The sequence below is a fragment of the Megascapheus bottae genome, chromosome 13, assembly GCF_031878675.1.
Source record: "Megascapheus bottae isolate mThoBot1 chromosome 13, mThoBot2.hap1, whole genome shotgun sequence".
In the NCBI taxonomy this organism is placed as follows: Eukaryota; Metazoa; Chordata; class Mammalia; order Rodentia; family Geomyidae; genus Megascapheus; species Megascapheus bottae.
The window spans coordinates 6,819,067-6,834,441 of record NC_143521.1 but is presented as its reverse complement, the minus strand read 5'-3'; the positions used below and the strand labels follow the sequence as shown (position 1 = coordinate 6,834,441).

At 38.5% G+C, this 15,375-nt stretch overlaps 1 pseudogene; it reads left to right on the top strand.

Moving 5' to 3' along the window:
• The first annotated feature begins 13,961 nt into the window (after positions 1–13,961).
• Positions 13,962–14,907, top strand: LOC150055463 (sorbitol dehydrogenase pseudogene; annotated as a pseudogene).
• Positions 14,908–15,375: the final 468 nt, after the last annotated feature.

Below are 15,375 nucleotides of genomic sequence, written 5' to 3'. Positions count from 1 at the left end.
GATAGTTTGTGTGATACTTAGATGTTATGAGTTTTATGTGCCGCCTTCACCCAGCCCTCCCTTCTCCAGAGGGAAGACACAGACGCACTAGGGAGAATGTCACAGCAGACTCAGTTTATTGGGAAGATACAAGGGGCTAAAGTAAGAAGCAGGAATCTATTAGCATAAAAGTAGGCAGGACAGGAGGAGGTAGGTGCGGTCAGAGAGGGCAGTGGGGCCAATCCATGGGTTCGAGGTAGCCTTATTTTACATCACAAACCACAGCCAAACCTCCCAACCAGGAGACAGGCAGGTTAGATCTCCAAAACCAGGAAGTGAGCACTGTGCCACCGGGTAGGCCTTTTACCCTTGATGTGACGTGCCCCACAATTAGCCTTAAATTAGGCTTCCTAATTGTATCTTGGACCTCCAGAAGCATTCTCTCATATTTCCTACATTTGGTTTGACTCATTTTCTGTTCTTTCTCTATAACAACTAAATTATCTTCAGCCCCGGAAATTCTCTCTTCCGCATTGTCTAACCTGCTATCAAAGCTTTCTACTTTATTCTTCATCTTCTTCCCTTCTAATTGCTCATTTTTGATGACTTGCATCTCTTGTTTTAGATCATGTATGGATTTCTTTAACTCCTTGATCTCCATTTAAGTGGTTAGCTCAGCAGCTTTATTCTCATTGGTCATTTGTTGGAGGTTGGTCAGCTTTTTGTTTATGGATTCTACGAATTTGTACATTTTTCTTTGAAAAACCTTTATTATGGCCTCCTTTATGGCTTCCTCTTTTTCACATATCACCTTGTTTATGGTTTCATCAAGTTTAGATATAGTTTCCTCCCGTATCTCTTTCTGTATGGTTTCAAACTTTCATTAATCATGTTTACCAATTGCATTTATGTTGCACTTAGAGAACCCTCCTCTAGTTTTGCTATTGACTGCTCCATTGCCTGTTTATATTGGGTGGGAGATGCTATTCCGTGATTTGCCATTTTTCTTGAGTTTCTTGTTCTGCCCATTTGAAAATGGGAGCAAGATTAATACTAAACAAGATTACAATTTTTAAGATGTAACCAACCTAGACCTTTTTAGCTGGTCAGGCAATAGATGTTCATAATTTCAGATGTGTCTTATCACTCTCTCTTTCTTTTGTGCACTAATAGCGAATCTAATACCACCACTGATCACCGTTTTATGAGCAAAAAGATAAACCCCTCAACCCAATCTCTATTGTATTTAAGTCCCTCTGGACCTAGAGTATAATTGAACACCTAGATATACAGTGTTGCTCAACAGCCATCAACTGTAGATCCATGCATTTATAAAAGTTGAAAGATGAACAGAGGACCAGAGATAGAAAAATAGTGTGAAAGACAACAGGGGAAGTAAGAAAAGAGTAATGTAGGAGTGTAAGATTAATATAGTAATGAAGAGAAGGGATAGTGTAAGGATAACTGACCTAAGGTGATAGACAGAATAGTTGAGTATAATGGTTAGAAAAAATAAGATAAAACATGTGAAAATAAGAAGACTAAGAAGAAGAATATATAGAGAAGAGAGGGAGGTATATATAGGTGAGATCAATGATAAAAATTTTAAAAAGAAAAAATAAACAAAACAAAACAAAAAATAACAAAGAAAAAGAAAGAAAAAAGATAGTGGGAGATCCTAGACAACTGTGAGTTCTTAGACAAGAAATACTAGGGTTAAGAACCATCAGATTAAAAAGCAGGTGACTGTATTAATATAAATATCATTTGTATCCATTCTGTACCCAGTGCTGTTACTATGTTTCTAGGAAGGACCACAATGACCGAAGGAATGTGGGAAAAGAAAGGGAAAAAAAGGAAGAATAATAACTTTAAAAAGGTGCCGGTAAAATGGCAAAGAAAAAAATAACAACACGTAAAAATGCAAATAAAAAAGGGTAGAAAAAAAAAGAAAAAAGAAAAGGGAGTATTCTTCAGGGGTTTTTTTTGGGGGGGGGCAGGGTAGGAAACTTGTGTCTCCACTCAATACGGGATCCAAACACTTCAGAAAGTCTTTTTCTCTTGTGATTTGGCTTTGCGGTTTTTCAGGTCAGTTTGCTTGATTGGGAAAAAGGAATTGGAAGAGTCATGAGTGGCTTTGTTTACCAGGACTGTGGCCCAGCCCAGGGGGATGGACTTCTGCTAGCACCAGGGGTGGACATCCAGCTAAGCTGCCTCTGGGAAATCCTTTGCCCTTTTGAATTATGGCACTGCCAGTGCCACTTCTCAGGCTCCCGTTGGTCTGGCCGGGTCTTTGCCAGCAATCAAGATGGTGATGCTCCCAGCTTGGGGGGAGGGGAGGATTCCTTCTCAATGCTGTTCCACGAGCAGAAGTGGAAACTTCTCCACGGAGGTACTCACAAATTGCTGGGTTTTCTGGTTCCTTGAAGCTGGCAGGTCCGTGCACGGCTGGGTGATGGCTCTGGGCTCGCGCAGGCTCTGTGTGGCTCTGTCTGGAGCCGGCAGCTCTGTGCTGCTGAGAAGCGCTGTCTGCTCAGGTCCCTGCCACACACTGACCCAGTATTTAATTTTATTATCAGAAAGAAATACTTCCAAAATAGTTGTATGTATCTCATCTTACTTCATACCAAACCAGAGAAATCAATCTCACTGAAGATACAGACCACATTATCCATCATAAAATAATCACAAGCCAGATCCATTAATATCTCTATATGTTGTAAATATGACATATATGATATAAACATATAATATATGATTTTATAGATATAAAATACATATGATGTGCATGGCATATATATAGTGGAGCCAACTGAACATGCATAGACATTTTTAGAACTGTGAGCTAAAAGTACAAGTTAAACCCATTAATGTCTCTATAATATATATATCATATCATACATATCATCCATGTATCACATATATATGCATATATATGCTCTCTCCCTAGGGAATGTCTTCTATAAGGGCATTTCACCAAATGATCTGAAATAATTCCACTAAACTTATCTATTAGATATTCATCCCTTCCCATAGTACCATTCTGGTTTCCAAATATTTATCACATACAACTTTGGGGGATATTCTAGATCTATCTATCTATCTATCTATCTATCTATCTATCTACCTATCTATAATTATAAAAATGAGCAAAGCAAGACTGACTGAAAAGTGTAATACCACATATTAATTAATATGTAGTATGTTATATTGATAGTAAAAGAAAAATCAACATACTCACCTCACTACATGTAGTAAAAGCATTTGGCAGAAGGTGTGCCAGGGTGGCTCAAGTGGTAGAGTGCCTTTCTAGCAAACAAGCTGCTGAGCATGTAAAAGGCCCTAAGTTCAAACCCTAATTACCAGATTCCCCCTAAAAATTAAAAGATAACTCAAAGAATGAAAGGAATCCCATGTGCCTTATAGATTTGATAAAGTTAACCCAACTCAAAACATAATTTGAACAGACTACTTACTCTCCAAAGCAGAAAGTCAGATTCCCAACTGAATAAATTAAGCACATGAGAATTTGAGTATCATAAGAGAATGAAAGAAAATCCACAATCATACCAGTTGTTATGGTTAAAATAAAACACTGACATGATTAGTGACTCTAAGGAGAGTTTGGTAAGGCTTTTGTGCAAAACCATCTGCCAGTCCCCTACAATGTGGTAATTAACTCATAACCAGAAGCTTTACTCTGGGTTCTATAACCAAGAAAATAAAAGTGTATATGCATACAAAACCCAGATGCCAATGGTCACAACAGAATTGTTCAAAAGTGTTTAAAATGAGCAACAACACAAATATTCATCAGCTGTCTAAAGGATACACTCGCAAATGTGATATATTCATACAGTAGAATATTATCCAAATGAAAATGACTACAATGGTTTTAAACAGTCCAACATGGATGGAGTTTAAAAACATTTTTGTAAATGGAAGAACTTAGACATAAAAGACAACATCCTATGTATGTCTACTTTTATTTTGTTGTCAATTAGACAAAATCATAAAGACAAAAATCAAATCAGTGTATTTCAAACCTGAAGGAGAAAGTGTCAGGGGTAACTCTTATTGAGTATAGATATTTTTTTAAATGTGTTTCATTGTTTGCTTTTGTAGTCCTGGGGATTGAACTTAGAGACGTGTGCTCTACCCCATCTGTAATTTTGCTCTTTTAGGGTGATGAAAATGTGCTCAGCTTACTTTCAGTGATAATTACACATTTCTGTGAACAAGCACCACTTGTCTGCATACTTTATAACAGTAAACTGTGCAGTGTGTGAATTAGGTGTCAGTACATTGTTGTTATTATTTCTTTTAATCAGGGTCTATCTGTCTCTGGAGTTTCTGATTCCGGCGCTGGGTGGCTTTGGGACTCAGATGATAACTGTCTTCTCGAAAGCTTGTGAACTACTCATTATGCTACTCTGTTTTTGGAAAACTGCTGTCAAATGCAAATATAGCATATCTGAAGGAAATAATAGCAAGCACCTGTTGCCTCATTTATATGAGTTGAATTGTGAAATTACCATCTTTCCTGTGTGTTCAATTCAGCATTTGAACAAAATTATGAGGATTTCAATGGAGTAAGAGGCAGGGAGATGAGACAAGTCCTGTCAACATGAAACCAGGGAGGGTAGGTCCTGGGAGGGATAACTTTTAGGGGTAAGGGACTCTGGGAAGATCAATTGAGTAGATTTTGCAATCTTTTTCCTTTTTAAACTTATTTTTATTCTTATTTACTTATTTTTTAAACTTAATTTTAATGCAAGGGGGATGTCAGAGAGGTTATAGTTACATAAGTAAGGTAGTGAATACATTTCCTATCAAATATCTTTACCCCCTCCCTTGTTTTATCCCACTTTCCTTTCCCCACCCCGTCTCCTCTCCCTCCCAAAGTTGTCAAGCTCATTTCCAACAGCATTTCAGGAGTATCTCTTTTCTGTCTCCTTCCTTTATGTCCTTCCTCTTTATATTTTTATTCTCTCTCTTCTTCCCTCCCTTGTTTCTTTCCTTCTTTTTTCCTTCATTTCTCTATACTTTCTTTTTCTCTTTCTGTTTCCCTCTTCTTCCCTCCTTCCCTTCCCTTCTTTCCCTCCTTCCTTTTTTCCTTTCTTTCTTTCTTTTGTCTTTCTTTCTTTCTAATTTTCTTTCCTTTTTTCTGTCTATGTATTTCCCAAAGTTACCACTGAGAGCTTCATGCTAGCTATAGCAACTCTCTTCCATTTGAGCTATGCTTCCAGCCCTGCTTTTGCTGCTTAATTTGGATTTAGCATTTAGAATCTTTTCTGCCCAACTGACCTTAAACTGCTTTCCTCCATATCTCAGTGCCTGAGTAACTAGAATTACAGGCATGAGAAACAGGTTCTGGGCTTACTATTCTTTTTTTATTTTGATTTTTTATTAATGAATTAATTAGCATTGATTTTTACATCGCATTTCAAATGACATGTTTAACAAACAAGTATTCAAGAAGGGAATCTCTATATAATCACTGGCATTTAGATTTTAGAACGTAATTAAAATTAGGCTGAGAGTTTGTATGTCATAGATACATATTAATCTCTGTAATGAAACATTATGTCTATAGAGTCATAAATTTTTATGTCCATGTAGTTGTGTGTATATTTCCAGTACCATGTCCATAGCATTGGGTATGCGACTTTTGAGTCCTTGCTCTTATACTGTTTGGATCTAATATCCACATATTAAGGATACCATGTGCCTTTTGTTCCTTTGGTCTTGACTTATCTCACTCAACATGATTCGCTCTAGATTCATCCACTTCCCCACGAATGCCATTATTTTATCTTGTCTGTTGGCTATGTAGAATTCCACTGTCCACATTTTTTGTATCCATTCATCTGTGGTAGGGCATTTGGGTTGTTTCCATCACCTGGCTATTGTGAATAGTGCAGAGATGAACATAGCTGAGCAGGTGTCCTTATCATATCTTGGGTTATGATGTTCAGGATAGATGCCCAGGAGTGGTATGGTGGGATAGTAGGGAAGGTCTATTTTCAGTTCTTTAAGAATCTTCTACACTGCTTTCCAGAGTGGCTGAACTTGCTTACAATCCCACCAGCAGTGCAGTAGGTTTCTTCTTTCTCCACAACCTAGCCTTACTATTCTTAAACTAGACCTGGATTTACCTGCAAGTTAATTAAGGACCATGGAATAATAATCATAAACAAGTACTTGTTTGTAATAGGTAGTGTTTTAGATGCTTCATTTTTGAGCTATGTTGTTCATTCAATACAAAAATGCATGAGAAGACACAAGGTACCATTGTTATATTAATATCGCAAACAAGGAAGCTGAAGCACAGAGTGAATCCTACAGTGAATTCCAAAAGCTTTCTGAAGTTCAGTTTTTCTGTCAATGTAAAGGGGAAAACAGTCAATATTAGCAAGTTAAAACTATAGCAGATTTCATGGTTGCAACTTAAATGATTCCTGGAAGGTCTTGATTGACAAGTGATTTGTCACAGAAAATTTGTCCTTTAGACAAAATTCTTAAGGATGAGAGGTGTCTGTTGCAATTCAGAACTGTGGACTTTCAGATTATCCTACTGAGAAGGGAGGAGTAGCTAAGCCCCTTTTGTTATATGCTTTCACAACTTCCATCTAGAATTCTTTTAGGAAAAGAACTAGAGGGAGAAAAGTTAGCTTGGGTGCATTGTGATTCTCATATCAAATTGGTTCTCATTTCTTTTTCAGTAGCCTGGTAGTAGCAGCAGATGTTGCATAGTGAACAGGCTCTGATAAATTCATGCTTCCCAACTATTCACTTCAAATTGCAAGGTCCTTGTTCAGCCAGTGGAATTCATTTTGACATCTGTGTTATATACAGTTACATAGGAAGAGGAGAAATGATTTGATTTTGATTTCAACTTTCTCTGATTAGGGCTTCCTGGAGCACTTTTTCTGAATGTACTATTAGGATGGCTGATAGATGTCTTTCTTCTCATTTTTACATGAATTTAGAGAACTTCACAAAGAGTGTTCAATGGTTTTTTTAATAGATGTGGAATTCCATTACTCCTGAATATGCTTATTTAGCATGTGTTCACTTTGTGTATTCTTGCTGTGAAACAGAGGCAAAAGAAGATTGTGAGGTTCATTTTGAAGGAAAGCTGTTTTATAAGGTGGGGACGAGCACATAAACTCAAGGTCATAACAGTGGTCAGTTGATCATTAATTTGTTTTTCTGCTTCTTTACAAGTCACATCCTGCATATTTACAACAGAGCTTAAGGTTGATGATTTGAACAATGAAATATTTTTATACTCCTACTGTAATATATTTACTCATATCCTATTATATTTAGAGGCCATGGTGCATAAAAGGACCAATGCTGTTATGGGAGCCCAGAATGTGAGGCCTTGCTACCTTTCTGTGTCAATGATATGCTTTAAACCTGTGGATCTCTGTCTTTTTAACTAGCAGAGTAGAAACCTAGGGATGATTTTCCAGAACTTGATCAAATTGTTTAAGATTTATGTTTCTTCAAAAATTATGTTTCATTTTATCTTAAAATAAGAAATATTGAGGAGTACAACTTAATCATTTATTCAAATCTCAAAATACATGTTTGGTTTTAATCTTACACTTGAAAATTGTGAAGTCATTTAATGGCATGATTGCTTTGCATTACTCAGATATGCTCATGCTTATCTCATCAAGTAAAAAGGGGCACAGCTCCCTTTGTAACCTCATAGCCTACCTGTTAATTACTCTAGCCCTACAGTTCAGAAGAGAATGTTTCAGTCTCCCTCTGGACCATTTCTAATCTTCTACCACCTCCTTTGTCAGTGCTTCCCCCAGGAGGGATAATGATTGATTATATTAGGTAGATCTTCAAACTTGAGTTGGGCTTCACTTTCTTTGCTGTGATAGGTGAGCTGGCACTTGCATGTGAACTTCTCTGATCTTCTAGATTGCTCTCACTTTCTTTTTTTTCTGAAAATAAAATGTGGCATCTAATGTATGCGTTCCTTTGATTCCAGCTTCCCATACCCCTTCATATTGCCTCAGCTTAGCACTTTTCCATAATCATTTGCTTTCAGAACCATGTAAGAGTTTTGCAATCTCAAGTTTGAAACATGTACTCTAATTTAGAGCTGTACTTTGGTAGGATGAGATAATGGCTCACTTCCACATAAGTATTTTTTCCCCACATAAACTAGTTTTTCTTTCCTATAGTCTTCTGTTCATCCCCAGAGAAGCAGAGGTGACTAACTGGAATATCACAAGGCTCCTATTAGAATATTCTTAGAATAAAATTCAGCCTTTTTACAGAATTCATAATATTAAATGGCACTTCTTGCTTGACCAACCCACTGTTGCCTACATTACAATGAAATTTGCACTGTCCTGGCAGACCCTGCATTCTTTTCTGTTTCTAGTTCTGCCTCCAGATTTTGGTGACCTAGGTCATTTATTTACTCATTTGTAAAATTAAGAAGTTAAGTAAAGCTGGGTGGTGATGGTTCATGCCCGCTAATCGGGAGACTGGGATCTGAGGATTGCAGTTCAAAGCCAGCCCTGAGCACAAAAGTCCAGGAGACTCTTATCGCCAATGAAACCCCCCAAACTGGAAGTGGCAATGTGGCTCAAGTGGTAGAGTGCTAGTTTTGAGCTGAAAAGCTCAGGAACAACACCCAGGACCAAAAACAAACAAACAAAAAACCAAAGAAACCCACCAAAACCAACAACAAAAAAATACCAAAAAAACCCCAAAGAAGTTAACTGAATCTTTTCAAGGTTATATCCAACCATTTTTTATTCTCTGATACTGAAAAACCCCCTCATTGAAGTTAATGTCCACTTCTGTATGTTATCTTTAATTTGTAATTTTCTATGAATTTCCTTTTGCATTCCAATTCTTCTTTCTTTTTTCCCTCTCCTTCCCGCCCCTCCCACCCCCTCTCTCATACACACAGAAAGAAATGCCAGTAAATTCGATTTATCTATGACAAGAGAAGTGGAAGAAAAGTCTTGGGGTAAAACAGATTCCCTGTTTTTAGGAGGCCTTTTAGGAAGCAACATCAAGCCCAGTCTCCTGGTGATAGCAGAAGTGGATCAAGCAGCCTCTAATCTACCCTTTTCATAGCTTTTTTTTTTTTCTTCACATAACCCAGAACATCACTGTTTTTAAAAAAGAATGAGCCATGCTGCACCATGAAAAGAGCTTAGTGTTTCAGTGAATAACATAATTAAAACAGAAGATTCACATCAATGACTTCATCTGGGCTATGGCTGTATGAAGAAGTTCAGAAAGGATTTAATCAGACCTGTGGGGAGTCTAGGAGAATAGGGAACCATAAGATTCCCAGCTGAGCTTTGGAGTACGTTACACAGTTGTGAAGGGTATCTCTGCTGACTGCAGGAAATGGGCTTAACAATGCAAGCCCAATGGTGAGAGCTAAAATTTAGAATCTCAGAATGAGAATATTAGGTCCAAGCTCAATTTTTCTTTTTCTTTTTCTCTTTCTTTCCTTTCTCTCTTTCTTTCTTTCTTTTTTTTTTTTTTCCGTGGGTCATGGGGCTTGAACTCAGCCTGGGCTGAGTCCCTGAGTTCTTCAGCTCAAGACTACCACCCTACCCTTGAGCCAAGCCCCACTTCCCAATTTCTAGAGGTTAATTGGAGATAAGAGTCTCAGGTCCTATTGTGCCTGGGCTGGCTTTGGACCTTGATCCTCAGATCTCAGCCTCCTGAGTAGCTAGGATTACAGGCGTGAGCCACTGCACCTTTCTATATAGAAAAAGAAAGCATCTGCCTGGATTGGAAGAATTAACATAATGAAAATGGCAATCTTGCCAAGGGCTATCTACAAATTCAATGCAATACCCATTAATATCCCAATGTCATTCTTTAAGGAAATAGAAGAAGTAATCCAAAATTTCATATGGAATAATAAAAGAACCTGTATAGCAAAAACAATACTTAGCAGAAAAAACAGCCCAGGAGGAATTTCAATACTAAATTTTAGATTCTATTACAGAGCTTTAGTAATCAAAATAGCTTGATACTGGCACAAAAACAGGCCTGAGAACCAATAGAATAGAGCTGAAGACCCAGAAATCAACCCACAGACCTATGGCCACCTAATCTTTGATAAATTGTCTATCATTCTATTTCATGCACAAGTTGCTGGAATACATAATTCATGGAGTCACTGAATGAAAATGAAGAGCTGTCAGATACAAAAATAATCATTCCTATTCACTTGATGAGTCCAATTCTAATTATTTGGAGAATTTGTAGAGTTTAGGGCTTATGCTGGTTGTTGGTTTTTGAATTTTTTTAACCCAAGTTCCTTTTTTTTTCCAATCCTGGGGCTTGAATGCAGAGTCTGAGAACTGTCCTAACCTAGAGCTCTACCACTTGAGCCACAGCACCACTTCTGGCTTTTTCTATGTATGTGGTACTGAGGAATTGAACCTAGGGCTTCATGCATGCTAGGCAAGCACTCTACCACTAGGCCAAACTCCCAACACTTTACCCAATTTTTCTTTGTACTGTTGGGAGAACATTTTCGTAGGGTCACCCATGTATTTTTGCATGAGATAGAGGCCAAAGTTTCCCTCTTGTTCTGAAAAACCTTTTTATATTTATAGACCAAAGACACTGGAATTGTATTGTCTTCTCCACAGCAAAGAGCAGACAAGCTTACTGTCCAATGAAAAGACAATCATCCTCTAAAAAGACAAAACATGGCCATTAGAAATTATAAAAATTAAGTTTCCTCTCTTTAATGCAAACCACTGTGTGCACAGACATCTATTCTTTTATCCCAGTGGGAGTTGTAAACAAGAAGAAAACAAAGCAAATGTGCTGTCACTACTTGCTATGCTTTGAGTAATAAAATCCTTTGTCTCTACCCCAGGAATCTTGTATTTCCTGCCAGCAGCCACAGACTGCTAATGAATTGTGACAGGCTAATTTGATTTGCAAAAAGGTAAAATTTCAGATGACTAATAGTTCTTGAGGAGATGATTCCAAGGATGAAATGCTGACAGAGATAAGTAATTAAGAACAATCATGACAATCTTATCCATTCAGTTGCAGAAGGTTAGAGATTGGTCAAGAAAACACTATGACCCAATGTGTTTATGCTATGGAAAAAGGTGTATTGTACAGAAAACAAAAAGTTTTTTTAAAAATATTTTTATTGTATTTAATAGAAGGATTACATTATATTCGTAAGATAGAAGGTGCATTACTTCACATACATTGATACCCATTCTCATGTCTTGGTCCCCATTTCCCTCCTCCCCACCCCCACCCCTCATCTCATTTTCTCCCCTTCCCTATCCAATTTCAAATAATCAAACATGCATATATCCAATATAGCAGATAACAAAGTGAAATACTGTAACACTATGAGATAACCAAGGGACAGCAAAAGAGATGAGAGTTAACATAGTACATTAAGGACAACAATCACTCATTATATGGCTTTTGTTTCTATATCCTAGAGGTACTTTCATTTAGTGTCATACTGTATGGCCTTATGTAGCTAGGTTTTGCTCTATTGCAAATCTCTGCTAGGAGAGCTAAAGTTTCTACTGATTATGACAAATGAGGGAAACCACTGAGCCTATGTTCCTTTGAGTCTGGCTTACTTCACTTAATATGATTTTTTTCTCAGTCTTTCCATTTCCTTACAAGTGGAGCAATGTCGTTCTTTTGACAGCAGCATAGAATTCCATTGTGTATAAATACCACATCTTGTTGATCCAGTCATCTATGGGGGGCATCTGGATTGGTTCCATATCTTTGCTACGGTAAATAGTGCTGCAATGAACATCATTGTGCCAGTGGATTTGGTATGTCCTTGCTTCTGGATGATTGCGTAAATGCCAAGTAGTGGAATTGCTGTGTCATAAGGGAGCTCCATGTTTAGTCTTTTGAGGAACTGCCATATTGCTTTCCATAGTGGTTGAATGAGTTTGCACTCCCACCAACAGTGTAGTAGTGATCCCTCCTGGCCCCATCCCCTCCAGCATCTGTTGTTATTAGTTTTTTTGATCCTGGCCAATCTAACTGGAGTGAGGTGGAATCTTAGAGTTGTTTTGATTTGCATTTCTTTTATGACCAGAGATGTTGAGCATTTCTTCATGTGTCTATAGGCCATTTTTGTTTCTTCTTCAGAGAAGACTCTCTTTAAATCTTTGGCCCATCTTTTAATGGGATGGTTTTACTTTGGAGATTAGTTTTGGAGTGATTCAATTTTTTGAGCTGTTGATATATTTTAGATATGAGGCCTTTGTCTGTTGTATGATTAGTGAAGATCTTCTCCCATTTTGTAGGCTTCCTAATTAATTTACTAGCTATGTCCTTTTCCATACAGAAGCTCTGCAGTTTAATGCAGTCCCACTTATCCAGCCTTTCTCTGATTTGTTGTGATTCTTGGTCCTTATTGAGAAAGTTTCGACCTGTGCGAAGGAGGCCTAGTGTATCTCCTATTCCTTCTTGTAAAATTTTCAGTGTATCAGCTTTTACCTCGAGGTCTTTGATCCTGGTGCAGGGTGACAAAGAAGGATCCAACTTTAGTTTTTCTGCAGGTGCTTAATCAGTTCTGCCAGAAGCACTTGTTGAAGAGGCTGTCTTTCTTCCATTCTATTTTTTTGGCTCCCTTGTCAAAGATTAGGTGGCCATAGGTCTGTGGGTTAATATCTGGGTCTTCAGTTCTGTTCCATTGGTCTTCAGGCCTGTTCTTGTGCCAGTATCAAGCTGTTTGGTCACTATAGCTCTGTAATAGAGTGTAAAGTTTGGTATTGAAATTTCTCCTGCACTGTTCATTCTGCTAAGAAGTGTTTTTGCTATATGGGGTCTTGTATTATTCCATATGAAATTTTGGATTGCCTCTTCTATTTCTTTAAAGAATGACATTGGGATATTGATGGGTATTGTGTTGAATTTGTAGGTAGCCCTTGGCAAGATTGTCATTTTCACGATGTTGATTCTTCTAATCCAGGAGCATGGGAGGTTTTTCCATTTCCTCAGTTCTGCTTTAATGTTCTTTTTCAGGGTTTTAAAGCAGAAAACAAAAAGTTTTAAAAGTTAAGATAGCCTTATGTTTTTCCAAAAATCAACACATTTGGTTATGAAATAAATGGACTTTCCTTTGTAATGTTGGGCCAATTTTCCTAATTTCTTTACCTCTACATTTATGAGTTTCACCTCTAAGTTTATAAGAGGTGTTTACCATTTTGTGCCAAGTTACATCTTTTACCTTGTGTTTTTCTGTGTGATATATCATCTTCTAAATTTTTAGCTTTATTAAAACATTTGAGTCCTTAGGGTTTTTTGTTTATTTGTTTGTTTGTTTTGTGTGGGTCATTGGGCTTGAACTTGGCCTAGACAACGTTGGACCTGAGCTCTTCAACTCAAGGCTACCACCCTATCCTGAGCCAAGCCCCACTTTCCATTTTCTAGAGGTTAATTGGAGATAAAAGTCTCAGGTCCTGTTGTGTCCTGGCTGGCTCAGATCAGCCTCCTGAGTAGCTAGGATTACAGGAATAAGCCACTGTGCCCAGCAGTTCTTAGTTTTTTAGTGTTGGTACTGTACCAACATTCTTATCTTTCAATCATTCTGTCAATGAATTTTCTACTTAATAAAAATAAACCTTCCCCCTAATTTAGTACACATCCCTCAGTCACAGCTGCTTCACCAAATATGTATCAAGTGGATGATTTTCTGGCTTCTTTCTCTTTGGTGTTTATATGTTTTTATAATTTATTCAAGTTGTCTACACTTGAAAATTCTCGTGTGTGTGTGTGTGTGTGTGTGTGTGTGTGTGTGTGTGTGTGCTCTTCCAGGAGCTTGAACTCAGGCTACAGGCATTATCCCTGAGCATTTTTGGTCAAATCTTGCACTCTATCACTTGAGTAACAGCTCCACTTTTGACTTTTCTGGTCATTAATTAGAGATAAAAGTGTCATGGGCAAACCGGGCATGGCAGCCAATGGTGCTGGGGCATGAAGCTGCAGGAACAGTTGTGAAAGTAGGATCATCAGTGAAGCACCTCAAACCTGGTGATCGAGTTGCCTTTGAGCCAGGGACTCCCCGAGAAAACGATTATTTCTGCACGATCGGGCGGTACAATCTGACCCCATCCATTTTCTTTTGTGCCCTCCCCCGGATAATGAAAATCTGTCCCGATTCTACAAACACAATGCTGACTTCTGCTACAAGCTCCCTGACAATGTCGCCTTTGAGGAAGGGGCCCGGATTGAGCCCCTCTCTGTGGGGGTCTGTGCCTGCCATCGAGGTGGAGTGGAGTATATCCTTGGGGAAGAAGATCCTGGTGTGTGGAGCTGGGCCAATTGGACTGGCTGCTTTGATTGTAGCCAAGGCAATGGGAGCAGCTCAAGTCATAGTAACTGATCTGAATGCCTCTCGACTGAGTAAAGCCATGGATATCGGAGCTGATTTCATTCTCCAGATCACCAAGGAGAGCGCTAAGGAAGTCACCAGTAAAGCTGAAGATCTTCTAGGGTCTAAGCCAGAAGTCACCATCGAGTGCACGGGGGCAGAGTCCTTCATCCAGACGAGCATCTATGCCACTATCTCTGGTGGGACCCTGGTGCCCGTGGGAATGGGCCTTGAGATGGTGTCTGTACCCTTAGTGCCTGCAGGCGCCCAGGAGGTGGATATCAAGGGTGTATTTCGGTATTGCAACATGTGGCCAAAGGCAATTGCAGTGCTTGCATCCAAGACTATAAATGTGAAGCCCTTAGTCACCCACAGGTTTCCTCTGGAATAAGCTGTGGAGGTCTTTGAAACATCCAAACAGGGAGCGGAATTGAAGGTCATGATCAATGTGACCCTAATGACCAGAATCCTTGATATGATCGAACTCTGCTCTCTTCCTACCCTTTCAGCATCTTAGGGTTAAATGACTGGGCAGAATAGGCTCCACAAACTTGCTTTTGAATGACAAAGATAATTAATGTAATTCATTAAGCAGAGAGCCTTACAGAGGAGTTAGTGTGACTTGAAAATGCAAATGGGAACAGTTTTGGAGACCTTGTAACAAGAATGACCCGCTAACAAGTGCTACACATAGAGCAGTGTTGGGTGGGCAGGGGTTAGGAGCTGCCCTTCTTTTTCTCTTCTTTGGGTGGGGACAGAAATTTTGCCCTTGTTTCTGGTTTTACTGTGACTTCCAGGGAATGGGCTGAGTTTTGAAGAGACTGGCCTTGAGGCTGATTTTCAAGATTTGGGGCGATCAGTTGCCAGAAGTTGTAGTTCAAAGCAGTGTTTCTAGAGCCAAGTCCTATTTGGTTTGATGATAAAAGAATTTTTTTTTTTAAAAAAGGATTAACTTCCTAGGGACAGGATAATTTTAAAACAAATGAATACAACCAAAAGTCCTG